Raw genomic sequence first — 18507 nt, 5'->3', positions numbered from 1 at the left:
ATCGTTTAATGAACTGCTATACAGCCTTTAAAAAGCATGGAGGAGGTGTGAACTCATGCCTAAGTCTTTCTAGGCTGGACTGTTGGGTCAGGAGAAAATGGGCAGAATAGGCTGTTGTGTGTTCACAACTACCTAACCACAAAGTATATCTAGAAAATGTTTCTAGACAGTTACACACAAACACTTGTTTGTTAAAGTAGCTACAGTCAGAGTTCCCATTTTGGCTCAGTGGAAGTGAATATGACCAGTATCCATGAGGATGCAGGTTCGATCCCTGGCCTCGCTCAGTGGGTTCAGGATCTGGTGTTGCCGTGAGCTGTGGTGTAAGTCACAGATGCTGTTCAGATCTGGTGTTGCTATGGCTGTGGCATAGGCTGGCAGCTGAAGCTCTGATTTGACCCCTAGCCTGGGAACTTCCATATGCAGAGGGGGCGGCCCTAAAAAGACAAATAAAATAAAATAAAATCAGTTGAGTGAGTGAGTGAATGAATGAAAGCCTGAATGCACAAAACAGGGAGCTGAAATGAAGATCGCTAGTTTTACTCGTTTGCTTTTTCTTCTTCGTCTTCCATAACAATGAATTGTCTTCTACTTGCATGTGGGGTTTTTTTTTACTTTAATTTTTTTAGCTTTTACTGAAGTGTAACTCACATACTACAAAATTCGTGATGTTAAACATGCATTTGATGAGTATACAAGTATACAGGGATGCATATGATTTCTATACACATGTAATCATGGAAATAACACCACAGTCCAGATAAAGAAACATGTCTATCACCCTCCATCGTTTCCTCCTGAGGGTTTGTGGTCAATTCCCATCCCCCACACTTTGGCCCCCAGCCACCACCAGTCAGCTCTCCGCCACTATAGTTTTGCCTCTTTTAAAATTTCATACATGTTAAATCATACAGTGTATTCTTTTGGATCTGGTTCTGAAGGATGAGAGGGAGAGTTTAGCCAGATAAAGGGCCTGGTGGGGAGGGTGCCCTCAGGGAGAGAGGAAGCTTTTAGCAGATGGCAAAGCAGGTGCAATTGCATAATTTTTTTTGAGATTCACATATGTTGTTGCTCACATCAAGAGTGTTCCTTTCTACGGCTGAGTACTACTCCATGGTCTGAGCAGACCAGGTTTCTTTTTTCTCCTTTTTTTTTTTTTTTTTTTTTTTTTTTTTTTTTTTTTTGGCCTTTATAGGGCCGTACCTGCAGCATATGGAGATTCCCAGGCTAGGGGTCGAATCAGAGCTGTAGTTGCTGGCCTATGCCAAGCCACAGCAATGCCTGATCTGAGCCTCATCTGTGACCTACACCACAGCTCATGGCAATGCCGTATCCTTAATCCACTGAGTGAGGCCAGGGATCGAACCTGCATCTTCATGGATACTAGTCAGATTCATTTCTGCTGAGTTGCAATGGGAACTCCCACACCAGGTGTCTTTATTTGCTCACCATTTCTCTCCTGGTCACATGCCATCTCACACGGCCCCACCTCCTCCATTCTTGTCTCCTCTGTCCTGGTCCCTCACCCTCACACACACAGCCCTCTGCCCTGCACACCCCCACTACCACTTTATTGCCATAAAGCCTCATGAAAGGAAAAACCACATCCCTTGTCAGTGACCTTTAGAAGGTGCAGGTAAAGGAGGTGGCAGTGAGGCCATCGCTGTGGATGGTCACAGTAGTCCAAACCTCCTCCACCAGCTGAGGCCAGGCCTTTCTTCTAGGAGAGAGCTGGGCAGAGCGCCAAGCAGGCAGCCTTGGCTGAGGTCCTTCTCCCCTGGGGCCCTAGCTTTGCCTCCTTTGAGCCTTGAGAAAGGAAGCTGAGTCTGAAGAAGGGAGGCAGGAGGGACCACTGGCTGCTTCTAGAGCTGCCAAGCATTCCACGTGCTTCCAGGAAAGACCTCCTTCCTTTTCCAGAGGCATGCAGTAATTCCCGGGCCAGGGATTGAACCCGCACACAGTAGTGACCACACCAGATCCCTTGACCCGCTGCATCACTAGGGAACTCCTGGAACAACCTCCTTTGATCCCCACACAGCCTTGCATGGTATGAGGCTCCCTGTCTTGGATATAGGGAAAGGGCAGCTCAGAGAGGGCATGGGCTTGCTCAAGATCCCACAGCTCAGAGGCAGGGCAAGCTGGGACTTCACCTCCTCACCTGCTGTGGCTACTGAGTTGCTTGGAGGTCCGGTAAGATCCAGAGAATGAGAGAGGAGGCATCCTAGGAAGTGGCCAGGCCACAGTGAATGTTGGAGAGGAGCCAGGTTGGGGGGGGTGTGTGTGCAGAGAACACGGCTGCTTCTCTGGACTATCGGGTCCCTCTCTTCACAGTCCCCATGAGCTAACCCCTCTGGGAGTTCCCATTGTGGCTCAGCAGGTTAAGAACCTGACATAATATCCGTGAGGATGCAGGTTCAATCCCTGGCCTCGCTCAGTGGGTTAAGGATCCAGCATTGCCATGAGCTGTGGTGTAGGTCGCAGATGCGGCTCGGATCCTGCATTGCTGTGGCTGTGGTATAGGCCAGCAGCTGTAGCTCCAATTCTACCTGCAGCCTGGGACCTTCCATATGCTGCGGGTGCGGCCCTAAAAAGACAAAAAAATGAAAATAAATAAGCCCCTCCAGCTGTCACCTGATAGAAAGGAGACAAACGAGGGGGTCTCTCCCTATAAGGCAGAGTAGAAGGTTAGACCCCAAGGAGAGGAGGAAGGGATAGCCGCCTGCCTCACTAAGAGCTCTTCTTGGAGTTCCCTGGTGGTCTTATGGGTTAGGGAGCTGATGTTTTCACTGCTATGTTACAGCTTCCATCCCTGGCCTGGCACTTCCCCATGCCAGGGGCGAGGCCAGAAGAAAAGAGAAAGAGCTCTTCTTTCTTGTTCACCTGGCTGCTTACATTCCCTGCCCACTCCCTCCCCACAAGCCAGTAATAATAATCCATTCTTTAAAACCCCATAGTCCCTACTGCTGGGTTCAGGGACACAAGATAGCTGCCTCTGGCTGTCCATAAACATGAGAGACAAATGTTGCCAACATCTGGAGAACAGGGAGTCCCAGTCCTGCCTGGAATTGGGAGAGTGCCCATCTGGGTGGAACGCTCCAGGGGGAGGGGACCCCTACCTGTCACTCATCTGCCTAGGGGCCACTTCCACCCCAAAGGAGGGCCCCTCCGGCCCTGCTGGGGCTCCCAGGCGTGGAGGCCCTTTGGAAGGGAAGCTGGGAGGGTGCTGCCTGCAGGGAGGGGACTTCAAAGGCTCCCCTAATCCTCATTGACATTTTCAGACAGAGGAGTTTGCTTTTTTTATGCTGTGGATCAAAGCCCAGAGCTTTATAAATAACCCTCATAAAAGCCAAGGGGCTTGTAAAGTTAAACAATAAGTCACCAAGAGTGTGAGCACTGGGGGGCAGGACAGAGGCTGGAGAGAGTTCAGCCCCCACCCCTGATCTGCCCACTGGATAACCACCCACCCCCAACCCCAAGAGGCAAAAGACTGGAGTCCCTGTAGGAGGTCAGAAGGCAGCCTGGGTTGGATTTGATGCACCCTCTCCAGCCCCCTGCCAGCCCCCAGCAGGCATCCTAGAACTGGCCATTCGCTCAGTAAATCATTTCGTCTCTCATTCGTTCTATCAATCAGTCAATCAACAGACATTTCCTGATGGAGTTCCCGTCATGGCACAGTGGTTAACGAATCCGACTAGGAACCATGAGGTTGCGGGTTCGATCCCTGGCCTTGCTCAGTGGGTTAAGGATCCAGCGTTGCCGTGAGCTGTGGTGTAGGTTGCAGACGTGGCTCGGATCCCGCGTTGCTGTGGCTCTGGTGTAGGCCAGTGGCTACAGCTCCTATTCGACCCCTAGCCTGGGAACCTCCATATGCCGCAGGAGCGGCCGGAAGAAATAGCAAAAAAAAAAAAAAAAAAAAAAAAAAAAAAAGACCAAAAAAAAAACAAACAAAAAAACCCACAGACATTCCCTGATGTTATCTCTGTGCAAGGACCCTGGCCAAGGAGCTTTGGCATTGCTGGGGTTCAAATCACATCACTGCCACTTCCAAGCTCAGCAACTTCCAGAAAATCACGTCACCTCTCTGAGACTCAGTTTCTTCATCTGTACAATGGGGATACACTTTGAACATGTCCTAAAAGAGTGGTTGGGAGTCCTCGGTGGGCATGGCATGTGGTAAAGTTTTGAAACGTGTTATTATTAGACAGATTAATAGTAATAATTATTATTAATAAAAGAAGGGGGCTTCTTTTCTTTATCAGGCTCCCACTCCCCCTCAAATAACTTCCCTTTCTACCCTCATATCTGCGAGTCCCAGTTGGGAGGTGGGTTTTTTCTGCACAGTCATAGGGGCCACGAGCCATCGTCCAAGGAAAGGCTGTTTCCAGAGCCAGGGGGATGTGAGTTTAAATCTTGTGTCCAGCCCTTCCCAGCTGTGTGCCTTTGGGCCCTTGTCCTCCCTCTCTGAGCCTCAATTTCTGCATCTGTAAAATGGGCACAGTGGGGAGGCTCCAGGGTGTACAAGAAGATCAAGGCCCTGGACTATAGTAGGTGCTCGGTAAATGCTGGTGGATGCTTTTGGCTCTTCTCACAGTGGAAATTTCCAGAGGGAGAGCTCAGCATCAGTGTAGGAGGGAGGATAGGATTGGTAGGGTCTGTACACCCAGCACACTGGGAGCTGGGGGCCCTTTCTTGGGGCCATAAAGCCCCCTGCCCCATCTGAGGGCCTTTCTGAAACACGCACAGCCGCTTTCAGGTGACAGCACGTCCACTTCATAGATGAGAAATGGCCCTGAGTGGTGAAGGCATTTGCCTGTGATCACCTGGCTGGATGGTGCCAGGGCTGGAATTGGAACCCGGGCCTGGCCAATTCCAGACCAGCCTCTTCTACTGCCCCTGTGGGAGACCCAAAGGTGGGCCACCCAAAGCTGGTTTCTCCCCAACAGCATCCACCTGACCCAGCCATTCTGGACAAAGCAAGTGCGCTCCCAGAAGTGAGAACCTGGTTTTACATCTGGGCAGCTCCTGTTACCGGGGATGCAAATTTAGCTGCTGCCACCAAGCTGCCAGCTTCCTGGTTCTCTGAGAAGGATGAGGGTTGGGGAGCCAGGGTGGGTGGGCACCTGTCTTAGTCCACTGGGGCTGCTGTAACGCTACTGTCTGAGTGGTATATAGTTTATTTCTCACAGTTCTGGAGTTTATTATTATTCTAGTATTATTCTACAGTTTATTTCTCACAGTTCTGGTCAGGAGAGGGCGCTCTTTCAGGCTGCGGACTTCTCTCTCACAGGGCTAAACAGGCCAGGGATCTGGGGGCTCTTTTATTGATTGATTTTTTAGCCACACCCAGGGCAGGTGGAAGTTCCCAGGCTAGGGAGTCAACTTGAGCTACAGCAGTGGCAACACCGAGTCCCCAGCCACTAGGCCACCAAGGAACTCTGGGGCCTCTTTTATGAGGGCACTAATCCCATTCGCGAGGGCTCTGCGTCATGACCTCATCACCTCCCAAAGACCCCACCTCCAAATACCATCATCTTGGACCTTGGGTTTTCAACATATGAATTTGGGGAGGACACAAACATTCATTCAGGCCGTATCAGCATGCTGGTGAATTTCATTCAGGAGTTCCGGCATTCAGGCAGCGAGTGAGTCACTGGTCAAACGTTTATTAGCACCTGCCACGTGCCAGACCCCACGCTGGACGCCAGCACTGCCGGATAACCGGGGCCCCTGCCATGCGGAGCTGATAGTGAGGAGGCAGGCACAGTCCAGAGTGGTCAGGGCCAGGCTGGGAGCGCAGGGGTGGGGTTCAACCTGTACGCGGAGGAGGAGCAGTGAGCGATTTGCGGTAGAGGTGCCAACTGAGCTGGGGTGCAAACAATGAGTAAAAGTCAGCCTCGAAAGCGGGGCCAGGAAGGACATTTCAGGCAGAGAGAAGAGCCTGGAAATGTTGAGAGGGCACAGGATGCAGACACAGAAGGGACCCTCGCACAGCACTCCTCTGTTTCAAGATCAGCATCCTCTGAGCTGCAGGTGTGTCCAGCACCACGTGATCCTCACCTTCACTGGGCCCCGCCCCCACCCCCAGCTGCTATTATTCCCATTATGGCACCAGATGCAAGGGAGGCTCAGAGGGGCTGAGGAACTTGATCAAGGCCACCTGCAGAGACACTTTGGAGCTGGACCATCTTGGTGGATGTGGGCACCGGGGAACTGGTCATCAGCAAGTCACTTCTCCCCGCTGAGTCTCAGTTTCCTTATCTGCAAAATGAGACCCCGATGAAGTGATCTCACACACCTGTTACAGCCATGTCTCTCACTGACCTCATTAGGGTAGCTGGCCTGGAAGCAGCGGTGCCTGGGGGAGGCTCAGCCACAAACCCCGTCCCAACTAGGCCAGGGACAATGGGATGTCCCTGCGGGCATCTGGCCTAATTGGCAGTGGACCCATGGGAGCTGTGCCTGCTTCGCTGTGATCATTTCTCAACCCGAGAAACATTCGCCTCGAATGCCTGTGAACCAACCCCAGGACCCAGCTCCTCTGGGCCCAGAGGATGGGCTTCCAATGCCCGACTGGGCCCCTCTTCCTGCCGGGCCCCTCTGGGTGCCTCCCAGACATGCCATCACTTGATTCCCAAACACCCAGAAAGGTCAGGACCTAGGTCCCCACTTTCTGGAGGAAGAGCTGAGCCCTCGCCATGCAGGGGGCAGCCCTCAAGGGCTCCCTGGCATCCCAAGCCTTGGTTCTCTCGTCTAGAAAAGGATGATGAGCAAGGTTTGGCCTCAGTTTCCTCATCTGTAAAATGGCGGGGATCTGACATGCCAGGTTCCAGTAAGAATCAACCACCAAATAAGAACAAGAGTGCATGATTACTGAGCACCGACTGTGTGTCGGCTACTTTCAGGGACTCTGCGTGTATTAATTCTTTTAATCTTCATAGCAATCTCGGGAGATATCACCCCCATTCTACAGTTGAGCAAACAGAGGAACCAAAAGATTAAATAACTTACCCAATTGGAGTTCCCGTTGTGGCTCAGTAGTTAAAGAACCTGACTAGTATCCATGAGGACACAGGTTCAATCCCTGGCCTCCCTCAGTGGGTTAGAGATATGGCATTGCCGTAAGCTGTGGTGTAGGTCACAGGCACGACTCGGATCATGTGTTGCTGTGGGGGTGGTGTAGGCTGGCAGCTGTGGCTCTGATTCGACCTCTAGCTTGGGAACCTCCATATGCCGTGGGTGTGGCTCTAAAAAGACAAAAAAATAAAAAGATAAAATAAAAAAACTCACCCAGGAGTTCCTGCTGTGGTATAGCAAGTTAAGGATCTGACTACAGAAGCTCAGGTCACTGCAGAAATACGGGTTCAATCCCTGGCCCAGCACAGTGGCTTAAAGATCCAGCATTGCCACAACCGTAGCACAGGTCAAAGCTTCAGCTGGGATTCAGTCCCTGGCCCAGGAACTTCCATATGCCACAGATGTGGCCATAAAAATAAAAAATTCACCCAAACACAGATAAAGGTCTTAGCACAGGAGGCCTCAATAAAGTTTAGGGTTTTTTTTCTCTTCCACTCCCTCCAGCATCCAAAGAACCCCTGCCCACACTCCCCGCCCTTCCCATATCTTCCACCTCCTCTTGACAGTGACAGAATGTCATTCATGGGATCACCTAGGGGACAGAGCTGCAAATGCTTTTACCTTAACAAGCGTTCAATAGTAGCAGGAACTTCTCAGCCACAGGGACTGTGAACAGAATCCGGTGTGCCCCACAGTCAAAGCTGAGCAATGCTGATGTAAAAGCCTTTCCCAAGACAGACAGACAGCTACAAAGACTGGCAGACCACTACAGGGACTGGCAGCCCTTCTGAGTTCCTTCCAGCCTTACGATTCTAGAAGCAGGACTGCAGGGGGCCTGCACGGGACCATCTCACTTGTCCATTTCTGGTTGGGGGACTGCCAGCCTATTGTGTGGCACTGGGGGAGGGGGAGTTCCTCAGTGACAGGATCTTGGGATGGGTGAGAACATCCCCTTTGCCACCCCATGCACGCCAGCCTCTCCCTCCCCGGAGCAGCTGGGCAGCATTTCTGCTGTCTGTGGGCTCATTTATCATTCCGAGAGGGGCATCCCTGCACGAGGTCCCTGGGGACAGCTCTGCTGGCCCCATCTGATTGAAATCCAGGCCCAGTGCACACATGGCCCAGGGAGGTGGCCGCCCGGAACCTGAAATAAATAATACCACAGGCAGGAGGTACAAATCTGCCGCTAATTACAGCCTATCCTGATTAAATGGGGTGCGTAAATAAATATTTCAGCTTGGAAGATGAATCGGCCAAGAGGACCCTCGTGGCCAGCCCCACTCTGAGCCTCTCTTGTCCTGCTTCTTCCCTGTAGGGACAAAGGACAGACCCTTGGCCTCCCTGGCTATGTGACTCAGGATCAATCACTCCCCTAACTTTTTACCTCAGTTTTCTCATTTATCCAATGGGTATCGATGATCAACCCTTGGCCAAGTTCACAGGACTGGAGTGAGAATCTGAAAAGGCATTTGGGGTGACCCAAATTTTACGAAGCCAAGGAGGAATGATATTAATAGTAGAGAGTAAAGAAATTGGGGCCAGGGGGTCTTGAGTTTGAATCTAAGCCCTGGGACCATGCCTGTGCCTTGGTTTCCCCTTCAGTAAGTTGGACGGATGTGAAGAGCCAGTGAGTGCTCTGAGCTGCCCGTAGCACAGAGCACAGCCCCTCTGAGGATAAGAATACCACACCTGTGAGTCCTGGTGCATTCCTGTCATTAAATGTGGAGGTCCCCAGAAGACCCAGCCCCAGGCAAGGTCCACACACTCCAGACCCGCTCGGAGGCCCCCACCTAGAGACCCCTGTGCCCGTCCTAGCAGATGCCACCTACTCATTTCCGAGAGGCAGAGCGATAATAGAATCGGGGGCCCAGGGGAGGGGAGGAGGGAGAATCATCCTGGAAAAGTTTAAATCAATTAACTCCCTTCCAGAAAACAGGCTGGGAAATGTAATGGAGAAATAATGACTTTTCTCCACAGGATGAAATGACATAGACCAGGGCTCAGCAAGGAATCGGGGAGGCAGGAAGAAGAGCCCAGTCTGTGACTGCCTGTGTGGCCTTGAGTAAGTCTTGTTTTCTTCTCCAAGCCTTCATTTCCCCATCTCTGCAAGGGGAGGGATTGGGCCGGCAACAGGAATGGCTAATAGAGGATGTGCCCCCTTCACTCTCCCCTCCCATGCCCACGGCAGGCATCGCCAATCAATTGCATCACTGTTCTCATCGAACCCAGATGGGATAGCAAAACTAATCCATGCCAGTGCCCCAGGCATTTCCCCCGGCTGGGCCAGACTTGGCACACAGGCACAGACTGGGTTTAGAGGATCACCAGTCCTCTACTAGCACTAGGTCAATATTCACCAATAGCGTCACCACTGCTTTGACAGACTCAGAATCCACCATAGCCCTAATAGCGAAGGTTAGCATTCACTGAGTGTTAGCTGTGGACCAGGCACTGGTCTAAATACTTTCGAATATTAACTCCTTGACACCTCAATGCGACCTCCTAACCATTAGATAAAGCAGTTGCTCTTGTTATTATGCTTATTTTACGGAGGAGAAAACCAAGGCCCAGAAAGGGGAGTGACTGGCCCACCATCACACAGCTGGTAAGTCTTACCAGAAACAGGCCAGATGGGATAAGGGAGCCCTTCTCTTCTCTCTCTCTCTCTCTTTTTTTTTTTTTTTTTTTTGGTCTTTTTTAGGCCGCACCCATTGCATACGGAGGTTCCCAGGCTAGGGGTCCAATCAGAGCTGTAGCTGCTGGCCACAGCCACAGCCACAGCAACACAGGATCCAAGTCTCATCTGTGACCTACACCACAGTCCACGGCAACGCCGGGTCCTTAACCCATTGAGCGAGGCCAGGGATCCAACCCTGGTCCACAATTATACTAGTTGGTTCATTAACCATTGAGCCACGACAAGAACTCCCCGTCTCTTCTCTTTCAGTTGGAATTCTGGGGAAGAGAGCCATCATTTCTCCCCACTGAGCTCTGTGCCAAAAGTGTCACATACGTTGTCAGTTTGGAACTACAGATATCCTCATTTTCTGGATGGGGAAACTGAAGCTCAGAGGGATGATGGGACCTTTCCAAGGTCACATGGCTGGTCTTTTGCTACAGGTAGGGCGAGGTGGTGCTGTTCTTTACTTTCCACTTGCCCCCCACCCCCGAAGGAATGATGCCTGCTTATCCTGGAGCCTCCAGCACCCAGCTAGGACCTGGCACACTGGGGTCATGGAATGAATGAATGATACAGCTAGTACTCGAGGAGTTCCAGGTTCACCTCCCACCCCTTCATCACCAGCCCTTGGACCTCTAGGCCAACTCCTTGTCCCTGTCCTTTGATGACTCACAGGCCCCAGCCAGGTGACCTCTCACCTCTGCTCATGACCCCAGATGACCCTGGGGACTTCTGGTTGGGGACCATATCCATCATTCCCCAGTGGTCTGTCCCAGCCCTGGCTCCCCCCATCCATCTTCCCACCACAACTACAGGGAAGGGGGCAGTGGTGGGATGGAGGGGGAAGGTCCCATTCCTAGAAACACTTGGCCCCACCAAAGTCCTCACCCATTTTTAGGACCATTTGGGACCATTTTAGGACAGCCACTCCCCACTTTTAGGACCATTTGGTCAAATACCTTGGAGCCCAACATATGACAGCTAAAGGCAGAGGGCTCTGGCTCCCTACTTGCCTCCCAGCAGCCTCCAGCGTCGAGACCCCCAGAGACCCTCCAGAAAACCATGGAGAAAAACTCTACCCTGGGCACCAGGAGACTTGGGTTTGAATTCCTGCTCAGCCATTGGCTCGTTGTGTGACCTGGAGCAAGTCCCTTCCCTTCTCTGGACTTCACTTTCCCATCGGCCACATGAGAGGGCAGAACACAATGGTTTTCAAACCTTTATTGTTGGAACAGTGGAAAGCATTTTTTTTTTTAATTAAATCATGCACTGAGCACCGAGATGAAAAAGAGATGAAATTGAATGTGCTTTGGTTGAAATTGGTGAGGCGAGTTGTAGAGTGTGAACCCCAGAGCTCTGTCTTTTCCCGCTCCCTCTGTCCACCCCCACCACTTATTAGTGGTCCCTGAGGCATCTTTCTAACACCCTAAGGTTCCTAGAAAGATTTTGAAAATATAGGCATAGATATTTTTTCAATCATTTTATTATGAAACATTTCAAACCCACAGCAAAGTTTAAAGACATTTCCAATGAACACTCAAATATCCACCACCCAGATTCTACCATTAATATTCTACCACACTTCCCTTATCAAATAAGGACCCCTTCACAGCTCTGCAAAATTCTATGACTCAGGACTGTGCTGGGGGAAGGAGTGGGTCTGAGTCCTTCCCAGGAAGCCCTGCGAATTCGTGATGGCAACACCAGCTGCTGTAACAAATAGACCCCCGTATCTTAGGGGCATAAACTCAACAGAGGTTCATTTCTCACCTAACAGTTCAGAGCCTGTGTTGTTGGTCAACAGATGGGCAGATTTCCTCCACAAGTGATTTAGGGACCCAGGCTCCAAACATCTTTGGCCCTGTCCTGACCTAAAACGATTGATCATCTGCCTTAAGGCAGGAGAGAAAGCTTATAGAGAAAAGGCACATTCACTCCTTGCAGCATATCTGCTCACATCTCATTGGGAAAAGCTATTCAGCCATGCCTGGAAATATTGCTCTCAGCTATTTTCCTGAGTGCATTTCACCCAGGGAAGGGGGTGTGAATTTCAGCGCTGAGTTGGCCCTCTCTGCCATACCCAGCGTGGCTAGAAGCCCCCCTGCCCCCAGCCATCTTAAATCATCCTAGTCGCCTCTTGTCTCCGAGCTACCCCCCTGCCCACCCAGCTCTCCAGGGGAGTTTAACTTTGCTCAACACACATGTACGGAGCTCTTGCTGTATACCTAGGTTCTGTGCCAATTCTTGATCCAATAATGATGAATAAGACCAGCCCCCTGTCCTTAAGAATCTTCCAGTAAGTGAAACAAACAACTCTTTCCCCTGGAACCCTCTGTTTCCAGAGAGAAAGCCCGTGAGAGTTTCCATCTGGGGAGGGCGGGTAGATCTGACCTTGGACCCCTGGAGGAAGGATCGGATGTGAAAGATCTTTACTGGGCACTGTCTGTTTGCCCAGAACATTCGCGTGGGTGAGTTCCTTCCATTCACCCTTCACTCTGGCAAAGGCACTTTCCCCATTTCATGTCAGGGAATGAGGGCCCAGGCTCAGAGTGGTGATGTGACTCGCCAAGGTCACACAGGTAACATTGGAGGTGGGATTTGAACCCAAATATCACTCTCTAGTTCTCTGCCCTTCTCTGCTCTGTCAGGGTGTCTTCTAGAATCTGCAGTAAAAGAGGGACACAGAGCGTTAGTTTTTCAACACTGGCCCTAAACTAGGGACTTCGCCTGTGTCCCCTGATTTCTTCCTCCCTGTACCCATGAAGTTGGGGCTGTTATGCTTGCCATTTTGGAAAGCAGAAAGCCAAGGCTCAGAGAGGTGAAGTGACTTACCCCAGGCTGCACAGCCACTTTAATTTCTTATCCTGGTCTGTTTCACCCCCTTAGGTCCCATCTTGATGTATGGGCGGTTTTGATGGCTAAACACAGAGACAGTGGGATTGTTCCTTGTCACAAGGACAGCTTAAAAGGCGAAGGGATGCTTTCTCCATTAACAATGGCGTGAACATATTTTAAGGCATGGAATGGCGTCTCCGAGCAATAATGGTTTACAAAACGGCTGCAGACAGCTTAGCAGATCCCCTCCCTGCTGGATCCCAGCCAGAAAGGGGCTCTGGGGCAAGGGCGGAGGCACCTTCCTGGAGCTCCCTGGGTCTGAGCCAGAGGCTGGGGCCATGGGGAGGGAGCCCAAGGCAACTGGGCAGGAAACAGGGACCCAGCCTATCGACGGCAAGGCCCAATCAATGCTATCTCCCCAGGCCATGCCTGGCCAGACATTGATTTCTGCCGCTGTTGTTAACTCCCTGTTTATGTAACGCCTGAACTTTGCACAACTGAACCGTTTCATGTGCAGAAGAGGGCCTGTTGCCATGAAAACCAGGCTGCACATGACAGCCAGGATGCTGCGGTATCCCTGTTTTATTGGCCTGCACTGGATGTATTTTAACCTTGATAAGTCAATAACTTTTTGTACAAAAGGAGATCTGCCAGGCAGGCTTGAGAGGGCCTGCTGGCCTTTCCAGGCCAGGGGTGGGGAGGGCGGCCTGGGTTAATCCCCTGGAAATCTCCCTGCCATTCAGAGCCTGAGAGAACCAGGCCCAGCTGGCCTGAGAGCAGAGATGACCTTGGGGGGAGGGGTCGCCCTTGAGGGGGTCCCCAGGACAACCTCCCACTTCCAGCCACTGTCTCCAGTTTGTCAAGGCCTCCTGCTAAGTCAGAAAATCTCCATGCAGAGACCCACGAGGGTTCAAGTCCTAGTCCCACCTACTCAAGAGCTCTGGGCCACCTTGAGCAAGGCCACCGACCCCACCTCTGGGTCTACATCTGTAACAGAGGGCAGTGGTTCCTCTTCACGGCTTGTTACAAGGTTTATACCTCACATATGAGAAGCACCTGAGGTAGTCCCTGGTTCATAGCAGGGTCCTTGCTAGATGGATATTATTTTTACTATTGTTGCTATATTTTACAATAATAATCATTGATTATGCTTGTAAAGAGCACAGAGGCTGCAGAAATATATATATATATATATATATTTTTTTTTTTTAGGGCTGCACCTGCACCATATGGAGATTCCCAGGCTAGGGGTCAAATTGGAGCTACAGCTGCCAGCCTACACCCCAGCCACAGCAACACCAGAGCCGAGCCACATCTGTGACCTACACCACAGCTCATGGCGACGCCAGATCCTTAACCCACTGAGCAAGGCCAGGGATTGAACCTGCATCCTCATGGATACTAGTCAGGTTCGTTACTGCTGAGCCACCACGGGAACTCCTAGGCTTTGGAAATGTTATGCCTATTTTCTCATTATGGTCCTTAAGATAGGCAGGGCTATGGTAGAGCATCCCAATTTTCAAATGCGTAAACTGAGGCCCAGGGAAGTTGGCTGATTTGTCTAGTGGGTCATGTGATGAGACAGTGGTGCTGATGGAAGGAACAAAGCTTCCTGACTCCCAGTGCGCTTTCAAACTCCCTTCACAGGAATCACCAACCCAGACTCCGGCAGACGTCTCTAATCAATGGTAGCAATGATTCCCTGTGGAAAGTCTGGATGAGGCTTCAGAATCCTCCTCAACACAGAGCTGGTGTTTGAGAAGAGACTCCTATGGGACTGTGTGCTCCCCAAAGGGGCTGAGTTTAAGTCCCATCTCTGGCCCAAACTTATCATGTGATTTTGGGCAAGTGACTTCCCCAGGGCCTCCTGGTCCCCAGTGGTGAAACAAAGGGTGGGGAGCGTTTCATGCTTCCTGGATTCTCTGAGGGGTCTCCCAAGTGGATGCCCACCCCCTAAATTCTGGTTCCCCTCCCAACAACCCAGGCTGCTCCCACCATCTACAAATACTGACAGAGACTCTGGTATGTGTCCGGAATTATTCAAGGTGCTGGGGACATAGCAATGAAGACAGTGACAGAGTCCTGCCCTTCCCAGAGCTGACAGTCTAGATGGGGAGACAGGAAATAAGTCAACCCACAGGGCTCAGAGAGTTCCCAACAGTGATAAGTTTGCGGAAAGGACAAGCAAAAGGGAGGTGCTCTAGGAAGGACGGCAGATGGGTTAGTCAGGGAGGGCTTCTCTGAGGAGGTGACATTTAAACTGAGACCTAAAGTATGATAATGAGCCAGCCAGGTAAAGATCAGAAGGAAGAGTGGTCTGGGCAGAGGAAACAGCTCATTCACAGGCCTTGAGGTGGGAAGCAGTTTGGCACCTCCGAGCAACCAAGAGGAGGCAAAATGACTAGGGGCACGTGAGGGTGGGCTGTGGTCCGGGACCTTGGTGGGGCTGGTCCCTGAAGCTCCCTGGGCCCCTCTCCACTGGTCTCCTTGCCCCATCCCCCAGACCTGCCCCGCTGAGGCTCCAGGTACTGAAGTGGTGGGGGAGGGGCAGGGCGGGGTGAGTAACAAGGTTACACGTGCTTCTTCTTTCTCCTTTTCTCCAGAAGGAGCATAAAGAGCTCTTTCTTTTTCTGCTTATTAATAGCTCTGATTAAATTATCTCTGAAAAACCTACGTGGCGTGCACCAATGGGGGCTCGGCTCCCTCCAGGCTCTGGCCTAGATTACAGCAATGAGGGCAGGTGAGGCAACCGGGGGCTGGGGAGGGAGGCTGGGGCAGGCCTGCTCCCCCTTCCAGGATAAAGGCTCCGTCTCGGCCTCCGCGCCTCCCTCCCCAGCCTCAGCTCAGCCTCTGACCCACCTCCACTCTGGGGACGTTCACGTGGGACAGTGGGCCTTTGCGCTGGCAGTTACCTTTGCCAGGAGCACTTTCCCCCTCACCTCTCACCTTGTCGTCCTCCTACTCGTTCCCCCCGGGACAGCTGATCATCCTTTTCGCCATCACTGGCCCACCAGCTGGGTCAGGTTCCTGCCTTGGGCTTTTCCCTTCCCTGTCACCCTGGGTGATAACTACTAGTCGCCTTGTCTGTCCTCCATGAAATTGAGCTCCACGAGGCCAGGGACCGTGTCTGGGTTACTGCTGAATCTCCAGTGGCTTGCCCAGTGAGGGTCCTTAGGAAATGATGAATGAATGAATGAGCAGAGTTAAAGGGGAAATAATCAGGCCTCAGTGAGTAAGGCATGAGCCCCAGGCCCCCTGAGCAGTGTGGATGCGGCAATTAACCCCATTTCACAGATAGGAAAGTGAGGCACTGAGCAGATGAGTGACATGGCTAGTAACCTGAAGAGTTCAGGATGGAAACCCAGTCCGTCTGATTGCTCTCCCTCCTCCTCTCCCTGCTCCCCCTCTATAAGAAAACAAAATAGAAACCTGGGCCACATTCATCCCTTGATTCTGAGATTAATTCAACGGACTTTTATTGTGCGCTGACCGTATGCTAGGCTCGTGCTGGGGATAAAGCAGTTCAAATACAGCCCCTGTCCTCACAGAGCCCTCAGGTTGATGAGGAAGCCTCCCAAATAAGCGGCCATCATAACACAGACCCGGTGCATCTGTGAAAGGGGAAGCTCTCCAGCCTGGAGGGCAGTAGTCAGGGAAGGCTTCCTGGAGGAGGTGGCAGTCTAACTGAAATCTGAAGAAGAAAGGGTCAACTACCTGGAAGGAAGGACATTCTGGGTGGAGGGGACAGCCTGGGCAGAGGCCTGAAGGCCAGAGTGACACCTGGGAGGCTGGGCAGGTATTTTAACAAAGCTGAAGTGTAGGGCACATACAGGGCAGTAAGGAACGAGGTTCTCTCTGTCCCCTTTCCCCCTTGGGGCCTCTTGGACCCCCTGGCTGGAGCCAACACAACATTCAGGAGCTGGCCCGCCCTGTGGTTCTCTGAACTGTGGCAAATCCATCTTGACACTGTCTCCATTCACATAATGCAGAGTTATCGGCATGACCAAGAGCAAGGAAAGGCTGGGTCAAGGCTGAGGACTGGGGGAGTGTGGGCTCAAGGGCACTGGCATGAAGGTCTGACCTCAGGGAGGTGAGCTGTGGGGAGTGGTGTGGCACTGAGTCTGTGTAAGGCCTGAGGCTGAGTATCTCTTGGGACATTCACCTGCCTGGTGGAGTGTAGGGCCAGCAGGAAGACTAAGTTACCTGTACGGCTACCCTCGAGCTGGCTGGCTGCCTGAAATCCCATTTAGCACGTCTTGAACTCACAGACCTTCGGAGGAGGAGGGGCCTTTTTCGATCATCTAAGCCAACCCCCCCACCTCCCCCACCCCACACTCCATACTTTGGGATCACATGGTGGGAGGGGGAGCCAGCTGCAGAGTCTGACTGGCAAGGCTGTGTTATGAACCCCGTCCTCCATTTTAGAGCAAAGGAAACTGAGGTCCAGAGAGGAGAAGAAACTTGCCCTCAAGTCACACCCAGTCATTCAGTGGCTGGCACAGAGTACGGATAAATCAAGGTCAGGGCCTCTGGTGTTTGGGACTCTGATCTGTCATCGCGTGACCTTGCACAAGTCACATGGCCTTCCTTGGCTGTAAGATGTGGATAATAAGGGAATAGACTTCACAGGGTGGCTGTGAGGGTAAAAGGAGGTAGAAACGTGTGATATAACTAGCACTGAGTATGCACTTTGGCACATAGTAGGTGTCAAGTCATGGTAACCTCTGATGGAAAAAAATCCCAAACTTTGCAAAGGTTATGGTGTGGCTCTCTGCCTTCTTCTCCCCCAGCTGTCCTCTCTTACTTCCCAGGGTTTTGATCCCCGTGGCTGTCCCTCACCCTGCACCTGGCCTGACTCCACTAAGCATCCTTCCCACCTGTCCACGCCCAGTCCACCCAGCAGGTCACCTGGGCAACCTGCCCTGACGTCACTGGCAGCTCTGGCGGGCAGCCCAGGAGCTGAAGCAGCTGGTGACCAGATCATGTTTCCAGGTGAATTCCCACCCCCAACCCCAACTCCCAAACTCCTAGAGATTTGGGTGGGGCAGCAGGGGAGAAATAGAGCAGGGAGCTGCTGGGAACAGGAAGCTTGAAACAGGGCCAGCTTCTGTCCTAGATAAGACAGTGGATGCCCTACTTGGGCCAGTGCTGGAGCTCCCTGGTGGCTTAGGGGTGAGTTGGCTCCTAGAAATTGACTGGGGCTCAACTATAATCAGCTCATCCCACTAGGTACATTCATGAGAGTCTCTAGATCTCCCCTCATCTGTATCGCCATAGATGGCATTTACTGAGCACTTACTGGACACAGTCTGAGCCAGGTGGGAGGAGTTCTGACTGCCACTTTGCATTGTTTTAGGGACCCTGAGATCCTTCCTGGAAAGCTGGCTCCCCAACTTGCTGTGTGATGGACACATGGCAACTGAGGAATTATCCCTCCCAGGGCTCAATTTCTCCAGCTGTAAAATGGGCCTGCTAAACGAGCCACCTGCGGGCTATCAGGCAGAACAAATGAGAACCTGTGAAGCTGCTTAGAAAGTAAAAGGCAAGGTGCAGTGTCATTTTATGGAATCAAAATTTGGGCCCAGGTGGTTCTGTGCTTCAGTTTCCCAGTCGGTGGAGGAAGAAGAATACCGGTTCCTATCTACCACGTGTGTGGTGAGGATTCTGTGAGATAGATCTTACAAAGAGCTCAGCACTATGCCTGGTAATACATAGTAAGGGCTCCACAGATCTCAACTGTGATGGCAAAAATCCACCACTGCCAACAATATGAACTGGAGTAAAACACTCTGGAGTGTCGCTTCACCTCTCTTAGCCTCAATTTCCTCTGTAAGGTGGGAGTATAATGATAGTACCTGCTACATCAGTTTCCTCATCTGTAAAATGGGGGTGATAATACCTACCTCACAGGATTGTGT

The 18507-nt window shown here is 51.7% G+C and overlaps 1 long non-coding RNA gene across 1 annotated transcript in view; it reads left to right on the top strand.

Moving 5' to 3' along the window:
- The window catches only part of LOC110256742 (uncharacterized), a 78779-nt gene extending 63521 nt beyond the window's left edge, over positions 1–15258 (top strand). The window contains exons 4-6 of the long non-coding RNA XR_014826965.1: positions 9052–9136; positions 9628–9679; positions 14237–15258. This is a non-coding gene — a long non-coding RNA (uncharacterized LOC110256742). The remainder of the gene's footprint in view (positions 1–9051; positions 9137–9627; positions 9680–14236) is intronic.
- Positions 15259–18507: the final 3249 nt, after the last annotated feature.

This window comes from Sus scrofa, chromosome 14 (assembly GCF_054392235.1).
Source record: "Sus scrofa isolate SSC_HxYL_T2T_F1_AM1 chromosome 14, Sscrofa_HxYL_maternal_Yorkshire_Landrace_v2.0, whole genome shotgun sequence".
Classification (NCBI taxonomy): domain Eukaryota; kingdom Metazoa; phylum Chordata; class Mammalia; order Artiodactyla; family Suidae; genus Sus; species Sus scrofa.
This window is presented reverse-complemented; position numbering and strand designations above follow the sequence as displayed.